At 42.8% G+C, this 12,810-nt stretch overlaps 1 protein-coding gene across 50 annotated transcripts in view; it reads left to right on the top strand.

Annotated features, from left to right (window-relative positions):
• Window positions 1-12,810, top strand: part of SORBS1 (sorbin and SH3 domain containing 1) — a 263,699-nt gene that overhangs the window by 89,975 nt on the left and 160,914 nt on the right. Inside the window, exon 1 of one of the 50 annotated variants that reach the window (XM_073352768.1) lies at window positions 2,538-2,764. The exons of the other annotated variants lie outside the window; for them this stretch is intronic. The gene's annotated coding sequence lies outside the window, so the exon portion shown is untranslated. Of the gene's footprint in view, window positions 1-2,537; window positions 2,765-12,810 lie in introns of those variants that run through there. 50 annotated transcript variants of the gene reach the window in all.

Raw genomic sequence — 12,810 nt, 5'->3', positions numbered from 1 at the left:
ATCCATCCCCTGTTGCCCACTCCCAGCTTCTGGCAAACAGAAGCTAGGGACACCATCCCTGCCCATCTTGGCTAATAGCCATTGATGGACCTATCCGCCATGAACTTATCTAGTTCTTTTTTTGAACCCTGTTACAGTCTGGGCCTTCACAACATCCTCTGGCAAGGAGTTCCACAGATTAACTATGTGTGGTCGGAAAAAATACTTCCTGTTGTTTGTTTTCAACCTGTTGCCTATTAATTTCATTTGATGACCCCTAGTTCTTCTGTTATGAGAAGGAGTAAATAACACTTTCTTATTTGCTTTCTCCACACCAGTCATGATTTCATACACCTCTGTCATATCCTCCTAAGTCGTCTCTTTTCCAAGCTGAAAAGTTCCAATCTTATTAATCTCTCCCCTCATGTGGTAGCTGTTCCATATCCCTAATAATTTTTGTTGCCCTTTTCTGAACCTTTTCCAATTCCAATATATCTTTTTTTAGATGGAGTGACTGCATCTTCACACAGTATTCAAGATGCAGGTGTACCATGATTTTATATAGGTGCAATATAATATTTTCTGTCTTATCTATCCCTTTCCTAATGATACCCAACATTCTGTTCGTTTTTTTGACTGCTGCTCTGCTCTAGGAATTATTGCGGGGGCAGCTCTGTGGCCTGTGCTGTGCAGGAGGTCAGATTAGATGATCACAGTTGTCCCTTCTGGCCCAGGAATCTATGAATCAAGGCCAACTCCCTGTTCTGTACTAGCTAGAGTCCTTAAGGGAGACATTTATTTCCTATTACTTCCATACAAAGGCCCTGCACTGAAATATTTTGCATACTTTTTCAGACCTGCAGGAAACATTAAGCACACACGAAAGTACAGCTATGAAACCAGCCAGTTCAGAATCAGTAGGGGAATTGGTGGTCGCTTTTCTCACAACCATGGTGAATAAATCCAGTAGATTGCCTCATTTTGCATAAATGCATCTTATTTCTAACTAATAATTAATACCAGCTGTTGAACCAACAGAGCTAATGGGCAGCCATGCCTTTGGATTTTGTAATATATTGAATGCTTGATCTCTTTACATGGATTTTTTTTTCAATGTCTTTTATTTTAAAAAGAATAATCTTTTTACACACCTATTACCTAATTGCTGCAGGGGAACAACCATTAATGAGCCATTGTCTACCTACTGTAGACTGTAAAATACCATTTGATAATATAAAAAGGCATGTAAGTATTTAAAATAATTTTGTTACAAGTACAGATTTCACTGGCAAAATATGTTAACATATAGAATAACAGGCAGAGAGCGAATGTGGTCTAGTAGTTAAACCAGGACTCCTCCGGTCTGATCCTGCAAACACGCATACACATGAGTAACTTTATTCATGCAGACAATCCCATTTGCTTTAATGGGACTGCCGACATGAATGCAATTACTCATGGGCATAGGTGTTTGCAGGACTGGGCCTCTGAGTTATATTCTCATCCCTGGCCTGGCCCTTTTCCTGACAGCAGCAGGAAGTGTGATTGTAACTTGGGTAGACATACCCTGTGCTAGTGCAGCTAATAATAGTTGTGGCATCAAAGGCATCAGCGTGGGCTGTCCGAGCACGCCAGGAACCCTGGAGACATATTGCATTCCTAGACTGTCCTGAAGCCCCATGCTGCTGTGTCTTCACTGCTATTAGCTGTGCTAACACAGGTATGTCTACCTGTGCTGCAGTCACACTTCGGATTGCAGTGTAGAAATACCCATAGTCACTGAAAGCCAAATTTCTAAAAGTGGCCGCTAATTTTGGATGCTGGGTTTGGATCCCACGGATTTAAAGTGGATAGCCGCAGATTTGCAGGTCTCTACTTTTGAGCATCAGGTCTTGAAGAAGAGCTCTGTGTAGTGCGAAAGTTTGTCTCTCTCACCAATAGATTTTGGTCCAATAAAAGATACTACTTCACCCACTTTGCCTCTCTGAGCATCTTTTGACATTTTTGCTGGTAACCTTTGTTAAATGGGCATACTGATACTGACAGCTGCTTAGGGGCATTGTGAAGCTAAAGTGCAGTAAGGTCCATGGATGAAAAGCACTTATCAGTTTTAAGTATTTGTATGCATTAATTGACCTTTGTAGTGTGCTTGGCGCGCTCTGGCTGGCAGACCCTATAGACAGGTCAAGTGTTATATTTCATGTGGATGTAGTTTGAAAAAGCACACACGCTTGTAACACATTTGGAGAAAATCATTTGGGATGGGGAGATGTTTTAGGTTCATATTTTCCCTAATACTTTATTTTTTTTAGAATGAAAATTGTTTCCAATCCAGTCCAGGATGTTACACTTAACTCATTTTTGAGATTACTTAGATACAGTTTCTACAACCCAGTACAGAGGGTGATTGAGACTATAAAACAAAGCCTTAAAACCACTGGATTTTTCTGCCTACTGGAATTCCACAATGAACCATTTTATACCCAAGGAATTTAAGAAGAAAAAGCCTGGACATCCTTTTCCTTCCTACAGCAGCTGTTTTCACTTTGTATTTTAATGAGTGGGCTGAACTAAAGCCATCGGGGAAGGGTTTCCCCCTCTGGCACCCCCACGTAAAAGGCTTTGCTAGTGTGTCATGCTTTTTGCCTGTGTGAAATGAGTAAATACCTCTAGCTGGACAGTTCAAAGAAAGGGCTTCATCATGTTCTTGGCTGGTTAAGTTCTTTGGTACAAGCTTTTTTTGATTTCCCTGGATTTCAGTCTGATGTGCGTTTAGCCTCACAAAGTAAGTATATAAACTTCTGAAAATTTAAAATCTTTGCAGTCGTCTTTTTTTAGGTTTTCCAGCATAAATAATTTTGGAGTCTCTGTTGATTTTGGAGGTAGATTCTGTTTGAACTACTGCATTATGTTCCCTGTAAACATCTTTTCTGTATGATTTATAATCCTGATCCATCTTTGTAAAGTGCTTTGAGATCTTGGTTTGAAAGGATCTATATAAATGCAGTGTTGTCATTGTGCGGGAAATATAGTGGAATATGTTGATTTTTCTTTACATTGTAAACACTAAAAGTGATATATTAAGCATTATTGACCTTGTTTCCAAAGGGAATAGACTTTAAAAGTTAAGCTCTACCTTCTGTTAGATTGTTTCTGACTGTGCTGAGTGATTTTTATCCTGTATGCGTTGATCACTTGTCTAATCAGTCTGTCTTATATGTGCTGAGAGCCACTGCTTTTTGGATTTTAATTCAACTTTATAGCAACCAGAAAATTTCCCATTCCTTTAAGTACTTTCTGATGCTAAACAGAACTGAGAAAATGGTGAAAGTGGTGTTCCTTTTTGCTGGTTTTCCTTCAGTGCTAGATTGCATTCGCTAAACTCAGCAAATAGCAGAATTCCCCCATGAATACTGGGAAGCAGCCCAAAAAAAAAAAAAAAAAAAACTACTGTTACGTTTTGCTGGAGGATTCTTGTAGCAGGTTGTTGGGGTTTTTTTGTTTTTGTTTTGTTATTTTTAATGGTCTGCTGAAATACTTTGTTAGAACTACATTCCTGGCTGGTGCCATTCTCAAGGAGGCAGCTCTGTTAAATTTCCCTAAGTGAACCTCCACAAATCAAAAGTACAACAGATCCTCTCTTGTATGTAACTGCAAATGCAAGTTAATTATTAGCAATAGAAGGGAAACCTTACTATTTACAAGCTAGATAACAGCATTTGCCTCTGAAGAATATTGTACAACACAGGGAAGCAAGAGGAGCTCAATTTGTAGCCATTTAAGTCATTTGTTTTTCAAATATTTTGCTAAAGTTACTGTCCCAAGTTGATAGAAAATAGCAGCTGAAACCAAATCAGGAATCCAAACATCCTTGAACATCAAATCTGGTTCTGAACTTCACAGCTATATCCTGAATCATAGAATATCAGGGTTGGAAGGGACCTCAGTAGGTTATCTAGTCCAACCCCCTGCTCAAACCAGGACCAATCCCCAATTTTTGCCCCAGGTGCCTAAATGGCCACCTCAAGGATTGAACTCACAATCCTGGGTTTAGCAGGCCAATGCTCAAACCACTGAGCTATCCCTCCCCCTGATGGCAAGACCCAGCTTGGTGGTTCACATCTATTACTCATAGCAGGGTTAAGTTATTTAAAGAGTATTAAGGCTAGATTCTGCTCTTGGTTACATCCTGAGTAATTCCTCTGAATTCAGTGATTCCAGATTCAGTGATTTACACCCACGTGACTGAGCAGATTTTTGACTCTTCAGGTTTAAAATCATATATGTGGCTTGTGTTTAATACTTTCATTGACTCTGAAATTAGAACTCTGGGCTGGATCCTCAGCCCTGTTCTGCCTGTCTTGCGCTGCTCTGCCAACAGAAAGCCGCTGGCAGCCCGGTGGACCTGCCAAAGTAAGATTTCCCCCATCTTTGGCTGGCATAGAGTGCACATGTCCAGCTCTAATCCAACACTTCCCAGCTCCTAGTCTACAGGAGACATGACCATGCTGACCTTGCAGTCCAGGAATTCTCAGCTGCTGGAATAGCTCCTTGGGATCATAGGCCCCATGTATCACACAGAGCGGCCTGGAGGCTGCTCTAAGTCTTTGTCTTCACTAGGAAAAAATAAAAGTGATCTTCACTTGGTTATCTAGCTCAAAGTAACAGGAGGCAGTTTGTTATTTTCATGCAAGTTAGCAGGTCAGGTTAAACCCCAGGAACGCCCTATAGGCTTTAATGTAACGTACTAACTCATGTGGAAACTACAAACTACTTCAATCTTCACTGGGATTTTACCATGAGTTAAGAGCATGCCTTTTTTTGTAGTGAAGACAAGGCTTAAGTTACATTGGCTCAAGGATCAAATAGCTGCAAAAGTGGCTAAAAGCGCCTTTGCATTCATGACAGGTTTCAGAGTAACAGCCTTGTTAGTCTGTATTTGCAAAAAGAAAAGGAGTACTTGTGGCACCTTAGAGACTAACCAATTTATTTGAGCATAAGCTTTCGTGAGCTACAGCTCACTTCATCGGATGCATGTGATCTGGATTGTCGCTAAGGATCTCGCCATGTGTGTTTCATGACTGCCTTTGCTCTAAATGTTTCCATTAGGTATCTGTAATATACACAATTTCCATTCTTAAATCAGTAAAGGCTTATTTTCTGTTGTTATTTATCATTGAAAATATCTCACGAGCTAACTGGTTCTAAATGAAGAGGAATCCCCCTCTGAGGGCTTTATTGGGTGCGTGTGCCTGAGGAGACACTCGACTGTTTTTCTAACCACTGAGTTAGAAAAGTGACAAAAGTTAGGCAATGTGACAAGATTATTTGGTACCTAGTGCTCTGAGCCTCAGTTTCCTCTCAAAAGGGTGGATTCCAGAACTGCTAGATGATTTGGCCACAGGCCTCCCTCCCTGGCGTAAACAGAAAGTTCAAGAAAACAAAGTCTTTTCACCTTCATTCAGTGTGTCCTTGTTAGCCCTCATCCAGGGCTCCCCTGTTACCCTGTATCAGGGCTTGACAAGTCCACTTGATCCCTTTTTCAGGGCTCCTCTCTCATTCAAGTCTCAAGACTTCAGTTGTCAGCTCTCTCTGGGCAGGGGACCTCTGTCAGTCCCACTCCAGCTCTGTGGCAAGACCTCCCACAGCTCTTTCCTAGCTGCTGGTCTGGCCTCAGCTGTTTCTGGCTGTTTTCTAGGCCTTCTCCCCAGACTTCCCAGCACATTTTGCCATCCACCTGGCTCTTCTGCAGGGGATCCTTCCAGTCCTTGCAGAATCCCTCCTCCATGACTGTACATGCTCCCTCTTATAGATGACATCACCCAGGGGCTGCTGTCATGTCATGCCCAAACCCATCACCTGGGAGGCAGATAACTAGGCACACACGGGGCTGAGCCCAGCCTCCTTAACGGGCCAGCCCACCCTGTGACAAGGAGGAAGGATAGCTGTGTGGCTAAGGCACTGGACTGGAACTCTGCGTTTATTTTCCAGCTTTGCCACAGACTTCCTGTCTGACCTCAGGCAAGTCATGTCATCTCTCTGTGCCTCGGTTCCCCATCAGTAAAACAGGGGTACTAACCCTTCCTCTGTCTGCCTGGTCTGGGTAGACTGTAAATGGCTCAGGGCCAGGACTATCTCTTACTATGTGTTTATACAGCCCTAGCACAATGGAGCCCCAGACTTGAGGAGCCTCTAGGGGCTGCTGTGAGATTAATAATAATAATAATAATAATTAATAAAGATCAGTTTTTTCAGGGTTTTTATATCCTCTTGTGTGGGAGCGTAGATTTTTTTTTTTTAAAGGTAAACAGCAATGGAGATAAATACAGATTTATGTGCCCTACTAAGCAGGCTGGAGTAATATTTAGCACATGACTAAGTTTTAACTTACCTGAACACTTATTTGTAGATCCCATTAAAATCAGCTGGTTCCATCTGGATTCTTTAAAGACTCCCCAAAGCCCAGAATCCAGGGATGTCCTACAACACAAGAAATCCCATCCAGTCCCTGACTTGGTTGGGATCAGACTTCCAAGAATTATGCATAGGAATCTGTCATAACGCTAGAAGGACTTAGTAGGCTTTCACGAAGTTTAAATAGACCTCTGAAGCCTATTTCTATGACAAATCAAAACCCTCCCAGGTTGCTGCCTTAGGATCCAAACCTGTGCTCACTGCAATGCTGAAGTCACCTTTGTTGTATGTTTAAAAATTCTTTGAATGCTTACGTCACATTCAGTGTCCTGATCTTTTCTGTGTGACGTAATAATCATTTCCATGACAATCAACTGTACTGGCAGAAAAAAGATTGATGTAGAATGAAGAAAAATAAAGAAGTAGCAGCAAATCAGTGGTGTTCTACGTGGTAAGAAGAGGAGGCGCAGTCAAATAGAAAATATGGTCTATTATATGTATAAGTGTTTGAAAATGGGATGTTCTCCAGGATTCACCTACACAGATAAGGGTGCAAGATCAGGGCCATAGTTTGGGTTTACACTGGTGTAACTAAAATCGGGCATAATTCCATTTGAAGTCAGCAGAGTTACTCTGGATTGACGCTGGAGTAAATAAGAGTGGTATCTGGCCACAGTGCTGATAGCTGATGTTCCTGGGGCTATAGGGTTTGTGGTTTGGGTCTCACAAGCACTTTTCAAGCATCTTTATGGTTAGATCAGAATAGATTTAGTCTGATACTGTCAAAGTGGCATCAGGGAGTTAGGTGCTCAGCTCCCATTGAAATGCAGTAATAATCAATGCCTAACTCTTATCTAGCACATTTCATCAGCAGATCTCGATGTGCTTTACAAAGGAGGTCAGTATTGTTATCCCCATTCTACAGATAGGGAAACTCAGTCACAGAGTGGGGAAGTGACTTGCCCAGGTCAACCAGCAGGTCCGTGGCAGCAGTGGCAGTGGAACCAGGGGGTAAGGGGTTCTAGCACCCTGCAATGAAAACACTGTGGGGGCAGATCTAGGTTTCCATCCCTTCAATGTTTTCTGCAGTGTGAGGAGGACCCAGATATGTTCCCCCTGCACACATGGGGGGGAAGGAGGGGAGAGACAAGAACGGGATCCAGAGAAGGGCTGGAGCAGCCACCCCAGTGCACAAGATCGGGCTGGCCACGAGGGAGTGGATAGGGGTCCCCAATGCAGCTTGGTTCTGCCTTTAAGCCACCTGGATCCTAATGGAGACACCCACCACAGGGGAGAAGGAGGAGCATATACACTAGCTGCTGAGGCGGGGTGGAGAATGGGACAGGGTACTGGCACCTGGATGGGGGAAGGGAGGCATTGGTGTACAGGATGCCAGCTGCCAAGGAGGGACTGGGGGAGCACAGGGCACAGGCCACCAGCTGCCCAGGAACTATCGTAGGAATGACTGTGGGAACTACCGGGCTGCCCCTTCCCAGCCAGGAGCTGGTTGTCCTCCCCAACTCTGTCATACTTGCTCCCCTCACTCCCCTGCTATCCCTTTGCCTCCCATGCACAGGGAGCTTCCACCCCCAAACTGGCTGAGCCAGGAATAGAAGCCAGGTCTCCCGCGTCCCAGCCCAGTGCTCCATCCTGTAGGTCAGTCCTGCCCATAGGCTACTTTGAAAATCCCCAGCCTTAGAGAATTATCATTAGAAAGGAAACACCATCTTACATCACGTTCATTTGCAATGCTTCTCACTGCCAACAGGATTTGGGGATATATTAAAGGGTTTTCAATCCAATCCTCACCAGCAAGGTTGATTTTTACATGGGCTCCAGACAATTATTTCATTAGTAAATCTGTGTATAGCTGAATTAAAAAATACATAATTCCATTGATATTTTGTTTTGTCTAAGACAGCTTGTTTAAATACTTTACTAGTATAATCAAGAATAGGAAACTGACCCTGTTTAGTCCCACATGTTTGCACTGGAGACAGCAGGTGATGTCATGTCCTTGTTGAAGTTCCCACACAATATTTAATACATCCTGGATCTTTCCTCAAAGTGTTGTTTACTCTAAAACGTCTGCTTTTCATAGGGAAGAGGAAACCTGCCATAAATGTTCTCCCCAAAAAGGCATGTGCTTTAAGAGAGGAGTGTGACTTTAAAATCTAGTAGGGCTTTTCATGTGATCAGCTACTTCTATAAATGGGAATAGATCAGTGTCCCACACAAACTGAGGCTGAGGGTTTGTAAACAATAAACTATCCAAAAATACCATGGGTTTTGGCAGGGGTGGAACATTTTGCAGGAAGTTCATCTGTAGATTACATACAAGGCTACCACTTTAAAAGGCTTTTTAATAAGATCAAAAAGTTTCCCACATTTTTTAGTGTGATAATTTGTATTCTCACTGCTTTTGTACATGTTGGATATGATTTAAGTTTATAGACTTGTCTAAAGAACCAGAATCCCCTGCTGCATACCCATGGCAGTTCATCTATAACACCAAGGGGAGCAAGGGGGGCGGTTTTCTAGAGAGCAGTTTAAAATGCTTTTCTTTTCTATTTGCCAAGTTTTTATTCTCAGTAGAATTTAATGACTCAAGTCTTGAAAAACTTCCATACATGGTTAAAGTGTAACCACTGCTGGGGGTTTATTTATTTAAACGATAGAGTTTCAGACAAACTCGGGTGGCTTTCTTCAATAGCCTCTCAGTTCTCTTCTGCAAGTTGGTACTAAATGTATTCACAGACAAGCCACTCCCAAACACCATGAGGGTGGAAGCTAATCAAAGTAAGTGATGTCTGTATGTGGTGATTATAACATGCTCAGATCTGCTATGCTGATTAGACAGACAGAAGCCAACCTAGACAGAAGCCAACCTCCCACAATGCTCAAGTCAGGGAAAGCCAGAAAGATGAGCACATCTCTAGCTGTAGTTTCTTGGGGCTTCAACCTTCTCACTATTCTCCTATGGCTTCCCAGGCCAGACCTGTCTTTTCCCCATGCTTCACTGCTGTCTCTCTACTCACCAGTTGGTGCAATAACTGGGGTAATATCATTGACTTTGTATGTTGGCCCCAGTTGGCTTGCAGTTGTATCCATTTATCTGTTTACAACAACTTAGTGTATACAGCACTTATTACTGACCATGTTAGTATGAAAAGTCAGCAGAAGTTTCTAAGCCCTTGCTGTCTCATGGCTTAATGTATCTTGACGTTTATATGTAAACAATCCTGTAAAACAATTTACAAATTCACATGCAGTTGGCAGAGCCCTGATACTAGCAAGTAACTTCTAAACACTTAGGGGAGGTATTGTGGTTGAGAGCTTGTTAATATTAGGCAGGGACTCCTGAATTCTAATGAGGAGTACTTGTGGCACCTTAGAGACTAACACATTTATTTGAGCAAAAGCTTTAGTGGGCTAAAACCCACTTCATCGGATGCCTGCAGTAGGAATATATATGTATACACAGAAAACATGAAAAAATGGGTGTTGCCATATACACTATAACGAGATTGATCAATTAAGGTGAGCTATTATCAGCGGGAGAAAAAAACCTTTTGTAGTGATAATCAGGATGGCCCATTTCCAACAGTTGACAAGAAGGTGAGGGTAACAATAGGGGGGGAAAATAAGCATGGGGAAATAGTTTTACCTTGTGTAATGACCCATCCACTCCCAGTCTTTATTCAAGCCTAATTTAATGGTGTCCAGTTAAGTCACTTAATCCAGCTGTTCAGGGAGGCTAGCCCCTGGCCCCTCCCCTTGTGCCCAAGGCCATGCCTCTCCCCTCCCCCTTCCCTTTTGCACCCCTCCTCTGCAGGAGCCAAGAGCACCCCAGCCATGGCCCCCAGCATCGGACGGTCAGGTGGCTGCCCCCAGCTCTAATGCGCTGGGCGGCCAGCCCCAGAGTGCAGGGCGGTGGAGTCTGAGTGCTGGGCGGGTGGCGCGGCCCTAGCACCAGCCACCCTGAGTCCCTGTGAGAGACAGGCCAGCCCCAGCTCCAGCTGGTCTTGGCCAGGGCAGAGCGCCGATAACTGCAGGAGGGGACCTGGGGGTGGAGTGTGGGAGGTTGCCAGGCTGTTTGGGGAGGCACAGCCTCCCGCTGCCTATGATAGCCACCGCCCATACACTTAACCACTCTGGATGGGATTTTCTACAGCACACAGCATGGACCAAACTCTGCTCCCACTGAAATCAGTGGAGGTCTAATTCTTATTTACACTCAGGCCACTAAAGGAGCCTTAAGATTGGATCCTTTACACTGCCAGACTGGAATTAAGGAGCCTCCGTTCAAATGAGAACCGGGCCCTGGGAGTTTTACTTCTGACTTCAGTGGGACCAGTTGGTTACAACTCTGGACGTTTGTGTCTGTTTCCCAATCTATAAAATGGAGCAAATAATGCCTGCCTACCTCATACAGCTGTGGTGAGGATTAATGAATTTTTGTTCAGCCCTTTGACAATATCCAGTGCTATGTAAATGCCTGTTCACGTCATTCACTTGGACTAATTTATGAGCTGTTCAGTGAAGAATTCATAAGATATTTTATAACTCTCTGAGTAACTCTACCAATGGAATGATTTACTTTTATTAATCATACACAAGTATTGAAGATTAATATAGGAACCCAACATGCCATGCATATTGCTGAAGTGCTAGACTGCATCATTCTGAGTGATATCCTGTCTTATGTTAACCATACTATAGATCACAAGACTATTAGTGAGAGCCAATTACATTCTGTCATAACATTATAACAATCTACCAATTGCCCATGGCATTTCGTAACGGATCCTTGTTAAAGTTCACAAGGATATAACTCTCTAACTGCCACATGCATTTTGCAGATTGATAATGGAGCATTTTGTTACAGAAATTAACTGCCTTTCCCCTGTACTGTTGGTAGACTGAAGCTTAAATTAATACTCTGCCATGTACCTCGGGGTAATGTTTCTCAATTTGCATTCATGTGTTGGCAGAAGTAAATAAAAATATATTTTAAGACTTTCTTGTTATTTGATCAGAGACAGTTGTTTGATAAATAAAGAGGCCACTATATTGGTGTAGATTAATATAGTTATGGTCTCCTCAGAAACAAACCTGCTAACAGATGGCCTGATTCTTTTCTCAGAGGAGTAGTCCTTACTCACCCAAGCAGTGCCATTGATGTTAATGGGATTATGCATGGAAGGGCTGTTTGCTTGGGTACAAGCTTGCGAGATCAGGTTGTAAACAAGTGACACAGCATAGCCATTCTTTTCTTTGTGTGTGTCAGGGCAGGGCTGCAGGTGAGGGAGGCCAGTAGGGTTGGGTTATCTTGAAGCACAGAACGTGCATATCTTCTGATATTTCAGTGGGTCAACAACTGTGGCACAAAAGTAACATTGATCTAAAATGTAGCTTGAGGAAATGTCTTACTTCATTTGTACTCTGTTCAAATCATAGGCAGAGCTAGGATCAATAAAGATACATAAATCTTTCCTGAACTTAATCTCTGTTTCCTTCTTTGCGGCATATTCCATCTCTATTAACACTGGAATAAACAGGATCCACTAGAGAAGATTAAATACAGCTAATAACATTGACTGTTTGTGGACAGCAATACAGTAAGAAAAGACCACAGTGGTTTGACAACTTGGGAGCAGTAAAACAGGTTGGAATTGAGTAATTCAGCACTTTTCCAATAAATGTGTAGAGTTCTAAATTACTCCAGCACAGAGAACTCCTGTGCAAACTCTGACTTGCCATGCAGCCTGTCTGAAAGTATCTCCTATTAAAGGCATTACATTTGATCCACAATAATATTTTAAAGTTAATATCATTCTTCAGGTCCAAACTACAGAGCACCAATGAAGTGCAGCCACCTCGTGGGACTGAAGGTAGTGGTCACCATGATGCAAGGCAATCATGGGAGGGAAATTTCATGTAAGGGCAAACCCCTCCTCTTCTGAAAGGGCCATGGGATCTTTAATGTCTAAACAGACAAGGATGCTGGGTTTCCAGAGTCTCATTTGAAGACTCACACAGTAACCTATGTGGAACACAGTGTGTATGTCTTGGGGTGATGAAGGGCTGAATCAACTTTGCTGGACTTTGATGCTCTGATTTCAGGGAGTTTGGTGTTCCAAACTTAATGTTCAGACCATTGAGCCGTCCCCTCTGGCTTTTTATTCATATTGCTTCTGCCAAATGTTCTGCACTAACCTTGTCTTTGCGATAAATACTGCAGTGCTTGGAATCTGGACTTGGCTTCTTCATCTGTTGTAGTTACAACAAACATGGTCAAATTGTATCCAAACAACTTCTTATTTTAAAAACCACAACCATTTGTCATCCATGTTTGTGTGTCCACACTGATGCTACCTAACTGCATGTGCATCAGTACATATGGGGGGGAATCTA

The sequence above is a fragment of the Lepidochelys kempii genome, chromosome 7, assembly GCF_965140265.1.
Source record: "Lepidochelys kempii isolate rLepKem1 chromosome 7, rLepKem1.hap2, whole genome shotgun sequence".
NCBI classification, from domain to species: domain Eukaryota; kingdom Metazoa; phylum Chordata; order Testudines; family Cheloniidae; genus Lepidochelys; species Lepidochelys kempii.
This window is presented reverse-complemented; position numbering and strand designations above follow the sequence as displayed.